This window comes from Tetrao urogallus (genome assembly GCF_951394365.1).
Source record: "Tetrao urogallus genome assembly, chromosome: 5".
NCBI classification, from domain to species: domain Eukaryota; kingdom Metazoa; phylum Chordata; class Aves; order Galliformes; family Phasianidae; genus Tetrao; species Tetrao urogallus.
Genome location: NC_136818.1, coordinates 49748588 through 49763608, shown reverse-complemented (window position 1 = coordinate 49763608; position 15021 = coordinate 49748588).

Below are 15021 nucleotides of genomic sequence, written 5' to 3'. Positions count from 1 at the left end.
TCCCTCAGGGTTGCTGTGGTTGTTTTGGATTACTGCTACTTACCAAATTGGAGGGGAAAAAGAAAACCCCGTGTTTTAATATCCTGGCTGAATTGCCTTGTGGAGATGATGTTCTGTTTTTGTTTTCATTTCATGTAGCATTCACTCTTGTAAAAAATGTATTTCTAACCAGTTAGATCTTCAATTCGTCCATAAATGTATATTATAGTTGTTATTTATAATGTATTTATAATGTATTTTGTCAGTGGGCAGAGATTTCTGAGAACTGGATGGTGTCTTTACAAACTTTTAGTAACTAAATTTCACACTTCTGATGATTTTCAAGTTTGTTCGATCTTCTGTGAAAATCTATGTTCTTCCTTCTGAAAGCTGTGGGAAACTATACTGCAGTGTTCCTCATGTGTAGTGCAGGTCCCTTCTCACCCTGAGTGCGTCCGCATTATTGCAGCAGGCTGGTGGGCCAAAAATGTCTCCCTGTTCCCTTCTGTAACTCGTGGCCACTCATGAGCTGTGCTGTGGGCTGCTTTTCTGTAAACATCTGGAGTGGCAGAGATGTTAAGAGTGCCAGGCAGATAATGCTTCTTGAACTCTTTCCTGTTGTGGTACTTTGCATTTTTTGGATGGAAAATACTTCTTAGTGAGGCTCCTTCAGAGCCCTTGAAATTTTTCACTGCAGCTGATACTTTTGTGAATGGTCTGTTGTTTGCATGTTTTCCCCAGAGAACAAAGTGGGCATACAAGAGGCAGAGAACCTTACATAATTACCTTTGCTTTGTTCCAATTGCACCCTTTCTTTTTTACTTCTTAGAAATGAATTTTGGAAGAGGAAGCTGTAAAATCAAATGTACAACTGCTTGTAGTGGAAATATTTTAACCTGAACAGCCACTCAAGATGTTGCTGCTATAACTGATTTGAATATACATCTGTTCTTATTCTGTGCTTTAACTCAGCAAAAAATAAACAAGAAGGCTCTCTTTGGTGGTGGTGTTCTCTCAGTAGACACAGAAGTACAGAGGAACATATTAAAAAAAATGACATCAACACATGTCATTAACTAAAAACTCCAGGCTGTCCTACTTAGAGACATTCCCAGCATTTGTAGCCTGAGTAATTTAAATATATAAGACAAATTGTAGGGCTTTTTCTTTATTTACTTCATTTTCATAGGGTGAATTTGGCGAGTAGCTATTGCTGTGTTGTCGTTGGTTGTTGTGTAACAATTCTGCAGTTATTGTCCAAATTAAACATACTAATCTTTTGAATGGTCCTGATGTCTACCGGTGTGTGATGTGTAGATTTAGTGGTTGAGTTCCAAAACTGTGTATTTGATTTTGTTTTCCTTTTGTTTGTTTTCAAAATGATCTGTTCTTCTTGTGAGATATGGAGGGCCCTTCTAAAAAGTGCTGCTGGGTGCTCCCTGCTCACCAGTAATCCCTCCGGTTTCGGATTTCACTTCTGTTCTGCATGCTTTCCAATTTCACCTTTGTCTCCATGGTGCCAAATCATGTGTCCTTTTATGCAGAGTTAGATGCTACCAGGTGTGGCTGATACTAGTGTAGAGTGACACCCACTGATTCTTTTATTCTTGGTACTTCTGATTTGACATAACAGCAGCGTGGTATTAGTACATTGCCAGTTGTACCTTAGGCTTTGATGAGTCACAGATTGCTTTCCACAAGAGAAAATTCAGTGGTTACACGCTGTCAGTTCCTGCAGTGTTAGTTCAAGTGCATGAAGTGATGAATACCTCTGTTTTCAGGGTGTGTTTCTGTGACCCATGCCTCAGTGGGCATACCCTTGTGTTGCTGCAGGAGCTGTGTACCAATAACATCTGATCTGATCTGACACGGCTGACCACACATCCAACAAGCGTGTCACTTAGCAGCCCTGCTCCCGTTCTCCCCACAGGTCTGTCAGCGAGCCGGCATCCAGCCCAGCAGCTCTGCCTTGCCTTCCCCCCATTGTACAGAGGCTGCAGCATTTTTGGAAAAGCAGGATTATCGTAACTTATTCAGACAGGAAAATCGGACAGCTTTTTCTTATCTAGGCATTAATACTGCTCTGTCTGTACACTTGACTCATACCTAACAGTGCTTTCCCTCCCATAGTTTTGAAAGTATGGGCTTTTCTATACCATATCCTAGAAACCTGCAAACCTTCCTATGTTTCAGGTGAATGGTTTATAGGGTATGCCTCTGTTACAGATAAAGTTATAGAAAAGTTAGCATAAAGATGTTACAATTCAATTAATTAAACAGTTTTAAAAGTGCCAGCTGAATGCATAGTATTACCTTATGTTTGAAATGTCATAGAATCATAGGTTCAAGGAATCATAGAGTCAAAGAATGATTTGAGTCAAAAAGTTTTCTAATTTTATACTAAGTCAACATTATGATTTTTGCAATTCTTCTAAGCACGAGTAAACCTTGAGTCTGTGCTATGTCTGTCAAGGTATTTCTGGTTAGATTCTTCCTGCCTCTGTTGGAAAATGTATTAGTTTAGCACAAATCCATGCCAGCATCCAACATTAGATGTTGCTGTTTTTACTGCATTACTTATTCCATGTTGGCAGAAATACAATGAGTATAAAAGCAGTTTTTGCTATCTGGTTGCCTTTTCGTCTCCCTGTTAAAACATATTTCAGAGATAGTGTTTCAAGATTCCACTGCAGGATTTGAACTAACTCGCAGCTTGAAACAAAAATGTTCATTGATTTTTATTTCATTTTATTTATTTATTTTAAGACACAGGAAGTTGAAGAAGAAGGGTCCATTTTAATTAAGACAAACTTCCTTCTTGATACTTACCCAGAAAACATTTATAGATGATGATGTAGAGTTGAAGCTTGTTTGTTCAACACAGTTGAACACTGTAGTGTACTGCTCGATTGGTTCTGTTCTTATCTAGGTTTCCTGAAACCAAATGTAAGTTGAGTATGTCCACATAACCCTGTACCAGAATGTTGCATTCATTAAAACTCGAGATTTAGTGGCTAATTTTGCTATGCAGCAACAGTATCGAGTTGATATTGTTTCTTTCTGTTAGTGTTGAGCAAATATTGTCAGCTACCAATCTAGTTGCACAGTTAAAACTTGATACTGCCTGTATATACAGTAATGGAAACATCTAGGATTTGTGATGGAGACGGAACATTCTTCTTATAATAGGTTAGGGCCAGGGGTAAGAAGTTCTTATGGGTCTTCTAAGTTATTAAATGTATTATTTGTCCAGTGGTCAGCTGAAATTTTTATTCCAACAAATTCTGAGCTATAGCAAATGTTTTACTTATACCTCAACTTGTGTGTATCTCAGATCTCACCTTTTGAGGTAAAAGTGTTCTGCTTGTCATAATTATGCTTGTGCAGCAAATTCTGCAACTCCCTTGTATCTTAAAATTGTATGATATTCTATGTAATAGGAGGTGTATAATTAAATGAGGAAACTGAGGAAGTTATGAGATCTTTTTATTTTAAGATTAATTTCTATTAGGCAATAGGAATATCTTGAAAATCAGCAACAATTTAGGACATATGTGGACCATTCCACTTTTCTAGGATCAGAAAATGGTGAAGTTATAGATTTCTTTGCTAGAATTATAAAAATAGTAGATAATCTGTGAAGCTAGTCAGTGAATAAAGGCTACAATTGAATTTTCATTGTCATTTTTTTTAGTCACTCCAATCAAGTCCATTCCATTGTGCCAACAACTGATGTGCCAGCAAACTGGTTTCATTATGAAAACTGTGTTGGCAGCACCAACTCTTAAATGCACTGACTTCCAAATCCTCGTTTTCCTCCTTGCCCCTCTGCAGTTAGTTTGGATTAAAAATAATAAATGTGAAACCTTACTATTATTCCAATTTTCCTGTTGTTTTCATGGCTAAATGTTTTATTTTTAAAGATTTTAAAGGTTATGAGTAGTTATATAGCGGTACAAGGGACTTCTAGAAAAAGCAGTGTGTTTTCCAAGGCTGAGTACGTGACTGTAGGAATTAACAATACTGTGAAGTCTGGTTAGAGATTAATTCTCCATACAATTTGAGCTGTGATTCTGGATTTGCAAGCCAGGTTCAGTAGTGGTTTGCAGAAATAAACAATTCCCTGGACAGCAGGCCATCAAACAGGTCAGCGTTAAAATATGCAGTAACATCTTTCAAATGGTTGTATGGGCTACTCTGCCTGCCTGCATTCTTTTGTAGGATCCAGTTTGTTACATATATTTTGAGTTTTGTTATCTGAGAGGCATAGGAAAGGCAGTAGTGGCTTTTCTGGGAGCCTTCATGGCCACCCACCAGAAGGGCAGTGTTTGTGTGTTCTCTTAGAATTTGGAAATGTCATTCTAATTTGGCAAAAGCTGCCTCCATGTTTGTGTCCCCCATGCTACTTTTGTTCCTCATACTGTTTATTTTGTGCAAGTTGATAATGTTTATCCTTAGTGGGCAGCTGCCTCAAGTTGGATAGGTATGTAAAATTTGTTCTTAAGGCTAAAAATTCTGAGGCCAAAAGATAATGTACAGTGGTTACCAAGGTGCAGCACAGTACTGTCCTGTGTAACAGCTACTGTGTAGCCCTGACCTGCATCTCAGTTGAATGCTTTGTAGAAAGCTGCCTGGTTTTGGTTTACGAGTTAGTGGGAGAGCTGTAAAAATGCCTTGAGGAAGGTAAGCAAGCAAATACTATTTGGTATAGCAGCATTTGAATTATGATGATCAATAAAGTTTCTAATTTGTATGTGACTCATTCTTTACTTTAAACTCATGTGCCTTCCCCTGACTTGATGTGGTGCTCTGATTACTTTTCCTTTGTTTCATAATGCTTGGTCTTCTGTCAGCTTTTCAGTTTTCTCAAGCTTTAAGGACACTACTGAGAAGAGCAGGAAGCCATTAAGAAAAAAGAATAAAAACAATTTTAATTTACATTTACCAAAATTCTTTTAAACATTTCAGGGGCATTTAAATTATCGATTTAATTGGGTCAAAAGCCTGATAGCCTCTATCTGATAGTCCCATGTTTTTCCCATGTTACTCATCATGCTTACAGTAAAGCTCTATTCCATTAGCAATCATGTGCATCCCAGTAAAGGTTTTCAAGTTTGAATTGAGACAGAAACCGTCTCAGCTCTTGGCCAGCAAATGCAAATAAAGTTGGCTGTGTTCCCTCTACTTGCCAGAAAAGCTAAAAAGCTGGGGCCCTTCCTCCATCAATGAAAAAGGGAAGCTCTGATCTTTCTTCATATGGGTTTTGCACACATTGAGTCTCTGACCTAATCTTGGTAGAATTTGTCAGTCTCTTGCTTGCTAGATGTGGCCCAAAGCCCCCAGGAAAACAGCTGTCATTTGCAGTGAACTTATATAGCTCAATCTGTTCTTTCTCCCATGATATTGGTGTGACAGTCTTTCTTTCTTTCTAGTTAGTCTCAGCATATCAATATAAAATGCTGTCTCTGCACTAACATTATGGTGGGTTTGGTGGCTATTTTTTGTTGGTTTGTTTTTTTGTTGTTGTTTTTCACATGTTATTGACTCTGTTACCCTTTCTGCTAAATCTTGCTTTGTTTTTAAAAGTATTTGATGTGCAAATAAATGTATAATTGAAAGATGCTGTCATTTTGTAGTACTGTTGTGTGCTGGAGTCTGGGCAGTTCCAATATCTGTTTTCTCACATGCAGAGCTTTAAAGCTTTTCATATCAAGATAATCTGATGGTGCATTAAGTGGTGTCTGACAATATAAGATACTATAAGATGAAGTACAGATATAAAGAGAAAAGAAGTTATCAATAAGTTTAGACTTATTTAATATATACTGGTACATTTAAAAATTCATGATTATCCAACTTTTATCCAAGACATTCAAAATCAGAATCTTGAATTGTACAGTGATAATTTCTGAAATTGTATTGCTAAATATGTTCTGTACATATATGTTAATTAGATGACAGGATGTAAATAAAGCAGTGATGTGGAGATTCATATCTGACACAAAATAATGCTGCACTTAGAGTATCAGGATTATAAAGGCTCTGTGCTGCTTTTTTTTCTGTTGTTAGATTGCCACTCTGGGAGAGTTCAGGATACAGTTTAAAAGGACACAGCTGCTAAATTTACTCTTCATTCTCATTTTCAATTCTATAAATTTGGTCTGAGCTCTCACATTCTGAATCGTGATAATCATGGAATCACAGGACTGTAGGGATTGGAGGGGATTGAAGATCACCTAGTCCAAACCTTCCCCACTAAAGCAGGTTCCTTGGTGTAGAGCTGCACCCTTTTACTGCTTCCCAAAGAGTAGTAGAGGTGTCTCTTTTTCAGTGCATTGCAGGCCTTGGGTAGATGCGTTTACTCTACAAAAGCCAGGTGAGTTCATTGTTAACAAGGATTCTGGAACTTTGCATATTTAGGAATAAATGTGTCATAGTTAATTGATCTCAGACTTCTAAAAGTTGGTTTGTGGCTGCAGAAGCACAAAGAAAAATGAAAACTTACTTATTCTGTTGAAAAGGTAACTGCTGTTTGAACTGCGCATGAGAGCAAACAGGCGCTTTTTATGTATTCTTAACATGACTGCACTTCAGTATATATATTGAAGTGCAAAAAGAAGTGCAGTTTCTCTTCTTCCCCACCCTTCTTAGAACTTACAGGATGCACTGATCTGGAAAAGATCACAACAGAAAAGGTCTGAGGGAGCAGGTGACTGTTTTGATGTGTGGCAGTAGCATGCCATAAAGGACAAATTAAGAATTGAACTCTCAGGGGACAGGTTAGTCTGCTTTCATTTACCTGTGCTGCTTTTATGTGATTTTTTTTTTTTTTTTTTTTTTTTTTTTTTTTTTTTTCTTAAGTCATTTACAGTTATGCATGAACCCTGTTCTAGATTTCTGGGCAGTACTACTTTCCTCGTGTATGATCTGCTTCTTCCTTGTTGACTTCTCAAGGTCCAAGGTCCAGTGGGTAGTTGGAAGGACTGGTAAAATTAGTGCTGCAGAATGTAGCGTCATTGAGTTATCATCCTAAAACAGTTTCCCTACTTATCTTCAATGAATTTGATAGGTTGTGGCATGGAGCTGATACATGTTGCATTAAAAAGTGTTCTGAGATGATTGTTTTTGCACTGTTTTGAAACATTATATGTTTGTGTTGTAGGCAAAACACTGTTATTAGCATGGACAGTTTTTTCTTGCTCATTTTTTTGAAAACAGTGTAGATTGCAAGATTACACAGACCATTAGTTTTGCTTGCTGCCTTGCCTCTCCTCAGGGATCTCTTTTCATTCCAATATTGCTTCATAACCCCTTCAGCTGCTTGCCAAGGTTACTGATCATTCCAACCATCAGTTCTGCAGGTTGACTTAGGTATCCAGTGCACGGAATTCTTTCTTTACATGAAGCCACTGTGGCCATCTTGCACCAGAGAAGCCAGATTACAAGGCTTGTGGCTACTCTTTATCTTCCAGTTTGTCATCCAAATATCAGCCTGATAGTGTTTGGTTGCGCATTTCAAAACAACCTCCTCGTCACCATTTGTGACCTTCTCACTGTAGGTGACGTACAGATGTTATGTTCAGTGAACTATGACACTACATCACAGATTTCCTGAAATGCTTCTTATCATTTGCCGTGAGAACATGATTCTAGCTTGCAGTGAGGTCCAAGACCTCCTGCCCAGAGCTGCAGGGGAGAGCCACGGGAAGACATATGGGTCAATCAACAGATCTGGAGGGCAGCGCAAGCTGGTAGTTGGTCTGATGTCAGTCTGATGAGCTTGGTCAGGATGTCAGAAGTAGTGCAGAACAGAGCCACGTTGGCTTGGGACGCTCAGCTCGAGTTGGGGGACGAGCCTGAGCTGAAATGGCTGGTGGGAATGCTGTGGGGGTTGTGGGTGCAGCTGCTTGCAGCACCTAAGGGCTTGGTGCACTCAGGGCACTGACGCTTTCTTAAAGATACCTGTGATGAGCCTGCCCAGGTTAGCATCGTCTATTTTTGTGTTAGTTTCAGCATTGTTTTGTCATTATAATATTGAAATAATATACCAAAAAAGTAGTTTTTATCTCTATTAACTGTTACAGCAGAAATAACCTTGAGCATTTCAGCATGCGTGCACTAGTTTGTTATCTTTTATAGTACTTTTTGTGATTTGCTTCACTGGCTTATTTAACTGTGGCATTCTCTTTTTTTTTTTTTTTTTTCTGAATCTTGAGATACACATCAGGCATATGAATAGGCATTCTAAGATCCTTTTGGGCTAACTATATTAAGTAATATGTTAGCAGCAAGGGTGTGCAATCAAATAGATATAAGCTAATCTTAGCTAAATTGTAGCCTGTATATGTAATAGTCATTTAACGTAATATCTTATGTCCATATGCCCAGGTAATTAAAACATACCTACTACATCTAGTTGAGGGAAAAGAACAGCATTCCCTAGTAGCATTTCCAGATTTTAATAAGCAGTGTTGTTTGCATATGGGCAGAGTCTCTGGCACAAACCGCTGCTTATGTCAAATTAAAAAAGGGTGTTCCAGAGAAGGAAGTGTCCTTTTCCAAGTTATGACTGCATTTTTAGCCTGGTTTCTTATGGAAACGACTTTACAAAGTCACACAGTGTGTCATTATGTCTTTCCTGCCAACTTTTGAACTTAGCCTGTAGCAATCATATTCATTACAAAAGTGCAGTTCTCAAGGATGCTAGATAACAGATTTCATATTGATGTTCAGGTACAGAAGTTCTGTAAATCATGCTGGCTGTGAAGAAATTGCTCTGATGCGAGTAGGCCATTGTAACATAGCAGAGGATCTGGGTAGGAGAAAGTCCTTAGTAATACCCCAATTGTAAGAAATACTTTAGTTATAGCAGGCATCTCTTTAGGTAGCTTAATTATTCAACTTAAAGAAATCTGCAGAAAGCCAGGATTTGCTCCTTTTAGAAGTATCTGAAGTAAGTGATACTGTGTTCTGTTGTTTCTAGCTACTGCATGTTCTACAGGAACATCAAGCATCCCCTGAAATACGTTCATTACTGGGAACTTCACTACTTAAAGTTTTCCTTCCATTTATTCAGCTGAAAGTACATGAACTTTTAAGAAATGTAACAAACTTAGAACAAGTGATTGTTTGTGTGAGATAAGTATAGAATTAGCTTGTGGAATCCATTCTTACCCCAGCTAACTATATTATGAAGACTGAAGTAGACTAAGGGTCTGGGATAAAGTCCCATCTTATCAAGGGAGAGGATTTTCATGTTTAGAATTCCAAATTCTTACTATTCATGAAGCAAGAAGCTTGACTGTACTGCCCAGGAGTGAGTCATTTTATGATGGCTGCACTTAAGTTGAACATTTGCTTAAGGTTATCTTTTTCTCCCAAAAGAAAGAATGAGGCCCAGGTGTGCAGTAATAAGTCACTGGAAATAAGTAGGAGTCTCACAAGCAGATGGAAATACTTAACAACCTACTTCCATAGAGACTTGGAAAGCTAACGAAGAAAAGCAATATACCTGCATTTGTTTAGAAGGGATGCAATCATTCACTGCAGTTATTTTGAAGATCTTCAATAAATGCATAATAGTGATATATGGTAACATTCTACCCTGGTCTTCAAAACTCTTTCCTTTACATAGGTTAAGCTGTTAAAGAAATGCAAGCAGAACTTAAGGAAAGAGTGTGGAAGTTGCTGTGAATGTAGAATTTTCTTCATGTATTGTTCCATTTATCTTGGAAGGGATAACAGTGTATTTATAAAGAAACTTCCTAATTGCCATACAGAAGTATAAATGTGTAGGTAGACAACTGAATACTTTTTTCACTTACTGATTATTTTTAATTTTATTTGAAACGTACTGGGTTTTAATGGACTTTTATTATAGTTAGGAAAGCTCAGCATTAATATATTATTACTCAAGTAAAAGTTTTAATAGTACTGTAGCTTAACACAATGTGAATAAAAGTGTTAGTGGGGTTTACAGAAGATAAACTGTAGTGATTTAATGCATCTCTAGCATGCTATCAGACTTTTAGTAGAAATATTTTTATTGCAGATTTGTTCTGTTCTCATCACGTGGCTAGAATTATGACTAGTGGTGTATATGCAGGACAGTGATAGAGAGGACAGTGAGAAGGCCTGGGTTTTGGCATGAGAAAATGCAATGAGAAATAAGAATCGAAGCTAGGAACCTGAGGTATTTTTGTTTCTTGTTATATGACCTTGTTTGGAATAATTTTAAAACTTTAGTAAGATGATAGTTTTCATGGTAACACACTGTTATATTTTACTAAAATATAAGTCACTGCCTCTTCATGTCCCTTAAAAGCATGGCTTCCCATTGGGCAGAAGCTACCTGCTGGGAAAGCTACATACCAGTGGCATTTTATTGTTCTGGGACAAGGTTATGGAATCACAGAATGCCCTGAGTTGGAACAGACCCATTGAGGATCATTGAATCTAACTGATTCTAATCCTGAAAGAGGATTGCCAGAACTGGAGTTTCCTGCTGGAAGGGCAGGGTTTTCTGCCTTGTGATACTAACCTCTCTGATACCCCTTCAGGACAGGGGAGGATGAAAAATAATAGCGCTGATATATTTTCTACCATTCTTACCTTGAGCGTGAGGTATTGCTTGGTTGCAAGCTGCTCAGAAGATCCTCAGGATTAATGCTTGTTCTTGCAGTATCTGGGTAAAGAAATGTGCTGCTGTAGAAACCGATGTGCACATTTATTTCCCTTGGGTGCCTGTGCAAGGAGAAGCTTTGGTTGGACTAATAGATGTTGCTCCATACAGAGCTTTGAATTTGGCTGGCATGCTGTAAAGTCCCAGCCCTGCCCATGAGTCTGAAACACTCAGCCTGAGGTACTGCTGGGCTGGTGGCACTAACTTCTAAAGGCTTGAAAAAACTGTCTTTGACAAACGCTGTCCTTTGGTTAAGGTGATATCCATGAAAACATCACAAATGGAGGGAGTATACTGTGTTTACAAGTGGTACTTATTGCTGTAAATAGTTACCGTTTCAAAGTTGCAGATTTTGAATCTGATAACCAGATTTCAGAACAATTATGCTTGCATGCAAGTGTTCTGTTTTGTATTCACACTTTGAGGCCACAGAAATGACAGGCAACTGAGAGAAAATACATGCAATCAATCTTCCCATACTTACTGTTTGTGTTTTGATGAAAATCATTGTTGTCATTTGTATTTTAAGGGAAACACCATTTGCAGTATTTTTAAGGCGATTTGTATTTGAGGTTGTGCGCAAAACTCCTCTACATCCTCTTCCTTCTTTCTGCTTGCTGGACTTCTTCTTAATCCAATCAGTAGAAGATTCTTCTGTTTTTTTTCTAAAATATTTTATATTAGTGAACGAACTGACTGTGCTTCATTTACTGAGTAGAAACTGCATAAATTGACTGCGAAACAACATGAATGAAGAGGTGTACATGGAGAACTTGGGAACTTGTTAAAGCATAGAACAAAGACTATGAATGGTGGCATTGAATCCAGAAACACAAAATCCTCAAAGGTAGACAAAGCCTTGAAATGGGATGATAGCTGCATTATTTCCTTACTTGAAGCTGTATGCGTTTCAAAGGATTTGAAAGAATGATTGTTGGTTCTGAAGTTCGCACACATCAGTGCAGTGGGAATGCTGTTTGCTGTTCAGTGAAGAGATCTTCAGTGCAAGACCCTGGGTGGGCCTGAGTGAATGAGGCAGTTTTGATCTTTTGTCATTAAGGATGCATTATTACTAGATTCCATTAATCCCCTTTTTAAAGACAGAGCTAATTCTGCGGAGACCTGCTTGAGGCAGAAAGAGACAAAGGTGTTACTTGTCCTTTTCTTTTTGTGTTGTGGCTGGGGCACATCTTCCTTCATAATAGTTTAGTTCAGGGCTAAAGCAAAGTTAAATAGAAACTAGGAAAAGGTAGTTTATTCAGACAGTGAGAGGGAGTGTTGGGGTTTCTAGTGTTTTCACACTAAAAAGACACCTCTATAGAGAATCTTGAGAGTCAGGTAAGAAAGAAGTAGGGACAGTCAACGATATGTTCTTTGTCAATTTTTTGAAAATATTAAAGGCAGAAGAAGTTCTGAATCTTGCTGGTTTTGGATGAAAAGGCCTCTGAAATATCTCATCATTTTGAACTAGTTGTGTGTTGTGATGCATATTTTCCAAAGAACCTGTATGCTTAAAAAATAAAATAATAATAATAATAAAAAAATTAGCAGATGTACACTGATTGAATTATGAAGTGGTTAAATAGAACTTCCCTACTAAACTTATCATATTAGATCATGTAAACCTTGAAGAGCTGAGGCTTGAAGGGATGTCAGGAAATCTCCCTGTGCTGAGGCATAATTAGGTGTCAGACTCTTAACATCTCCCAGTTCTGTACCATCAAAGCTTATTGAATTTACCATAATCTGACTTGAAAGTTCGTGATAGAAGTGCTGACTGGAATCAGATCCAGCAGATGCCACCTGAAATGTGTTGTGAGCTTTTGGCCTTTGTTTAAAACTGTGTAAGGATCAATTAAATGTGATCTAAAATACACTTATTATTTGAAGGAAAGAATACAGGCATAAAAGATTTGTCTTCTTTGTCTCATAAATCTCTTTTCCTGCCTTTTAAGTAATGGATCTTTCCTTATGGTCTCTTCTTTGTTGTATTTTATCCTATTTGTTAGTAGTAACTTATGTTGATTTTTACCACTCAGATTTTTATGCTTACGTGCCTGTGTTCTGGTAGATTTATTTTTAGGATGTATTTTGATGACCAGTTAAAACTGTCTCAGTGTGAGATGCTGCATATACATTCCTGCATTGGTCCTGGATTCTCCATGTTCTCCTTTGTTTGTGCTTGGACTGTTTCTGTCAACTCATATGATGATGTGAGTGGGACCAGATGGTTGTGGTTATGGAGGAAGATTCTTTTTTCATTGGCTCACTCCTCTAGATCTGTTTATTCCCTTCTCTGAAGGAGTTCACATTCAGGAGATAGGGAAAATGCTTTGTTTAAGGTGGTGGGGAATGAGGAACCAACTAATCTGGTTGGAGTCTGCCAGTTGATTATCTTACACCTCAGATCTCGTTTTTAATCTTGTCCTTTTCTGCATACTTGGCATGATTGCTTTTGATTTCCTACATCTTGAAATTCTGATGCACTGGTCCTTTTTTCTTTTACCTGATTTTTAAAATTTCTTATTGTTATTACTATTTCCTGTTTTTCTTTCTGCATAAGCATTATTTGTTATCTTCTATATGCATTCAATTGTCAGTTGTTCTGTGCTCTTTGAAGATTTTTGTTTTAGATTCTACCCCTCTCCCTTTTCCTGATGGGACTTAGTGCTCTGAAATCCTTTTCATCTGCTCAAGACCATTTTCAGAGTTATGGAAAGTGTGTTCCAGAAATACTTGGTTAAAGATGGAGAGGGATAATCTCACTTTTAATGGTTGGAGTCATGCATTTCAGATGCGAGGACTCATCAGAGAGTTGATGATGAAATTACTGCTTTCAAGAATTAGGTCATTTAGCATGAATTTCAAGTAACCACTGAACAAAGTTTACTTAAATGCATAATTTCAGATCTACAAAGAACTGACACTGACAGCAAGATGAACTCAATCGCAGGTTCTCTCAGTGCTTCTCCTTGTACAGAAACTGAGGTTCTGTAAAGAAATGCAGCTTGGATCTGGTATCTGGCAGGAGCTTCAGATTCTGCCTAACGCAGTGATGAATGATGAGGCAGTTGAGGGTTCACCATCTGGCAACCATTTGTGTAGCTTGAGACATCTAATACTAGATCATGTTTAGATAAGTATTCTAGAAATTAGGAAAAAAGCCTCTCTAACTTGACATGGGTGTATAAATACTGTTGTTCTTCGAGATTTTTTTTGCTGTTGTTGAAGCACAGACACTGGTGGTAAATCTGAGATTCTGCACGATGGTTTGTGCCAAGTAAAATGTTGTTATAACTTGCCTCCAACTGTTTGAAATGGATTTGTGCACATCTTGAATGATTTTTAAGGGCCTGACTATTCATTACTGGTTCCCTGTGGTTCCTTGGGCAGAGGAGAGATTTAGAAAACTGATGGTGACACATTGTTGTCCTGTTCTTACGCTAGTCTGTTCTGCTTTTTTCTGAGATAAGACACTAAGCTAAAAACTAGTAATGTATGTGATACAGGATAAAAGGGTAAATTAAAGAGGAGTCAATAAATGTGGTTTTCTTACTCCTTTCAAGAACTTTGTCTGGGAAAAAACCTGTAGTTTATTTATTTCTTAAAAAAGACCTGAATAAACTCATTTTTATTGCTAATGTGCAGTCATAGTATACAAACAACCTTTCTCAGGAATGAGTTGTTTCCTTAAGGGCTTAAACTGAGATTACATTGTTTAAACACAGTTTTCTGCATGGCATGAGATAATGATTTACAATTTTGTATCCACTTAACCCGTGCCAAAATATTCCACTAGTTTACTGTTTCCCATGAATCTCGTACTTGCTGGTTACTTACACCATGTGCATTGCGGCCATATTTATTAATTTGCTGAAACTCAATTTAGGATGAATGGTCACCATATACACAAAACACATAGGATGAAAGTTGCTGGAATAGCATCTCAGCACAGCCTTTGAAGAAGCAGAGATTTTCAGGCAGCTTGCATTTGCCCTTCAGCTGTCTTGAATTACCTTTCATCCCACTCTAGTAGCACTTTGCCCATGGAAACCATTGGCATGCGCCTTGTTCTCTCTCACATATGTCTGTCAGTCCCCCTTTTTCTCTAAACTCTTGGCTCCTACCAAGCATTTACCCAATTCTCCCTAAATCTCCCACAGCATCACTAATACTGAATTGAGTTTGGCATCTCTGGCAGCATGCAACTTCTCTGAATAATCCTCATCTTTACTATGAGGCCCATAGCCCTGCTTTGCCACTGACAGAGTTTCTGCTTCTTCCCACAGTGCAGCATCTTCAACTGTTGAGCTAATCATCTTTTCCCTGACAGCCTAGCATCTAAAAGCTCTTTGGTGTAC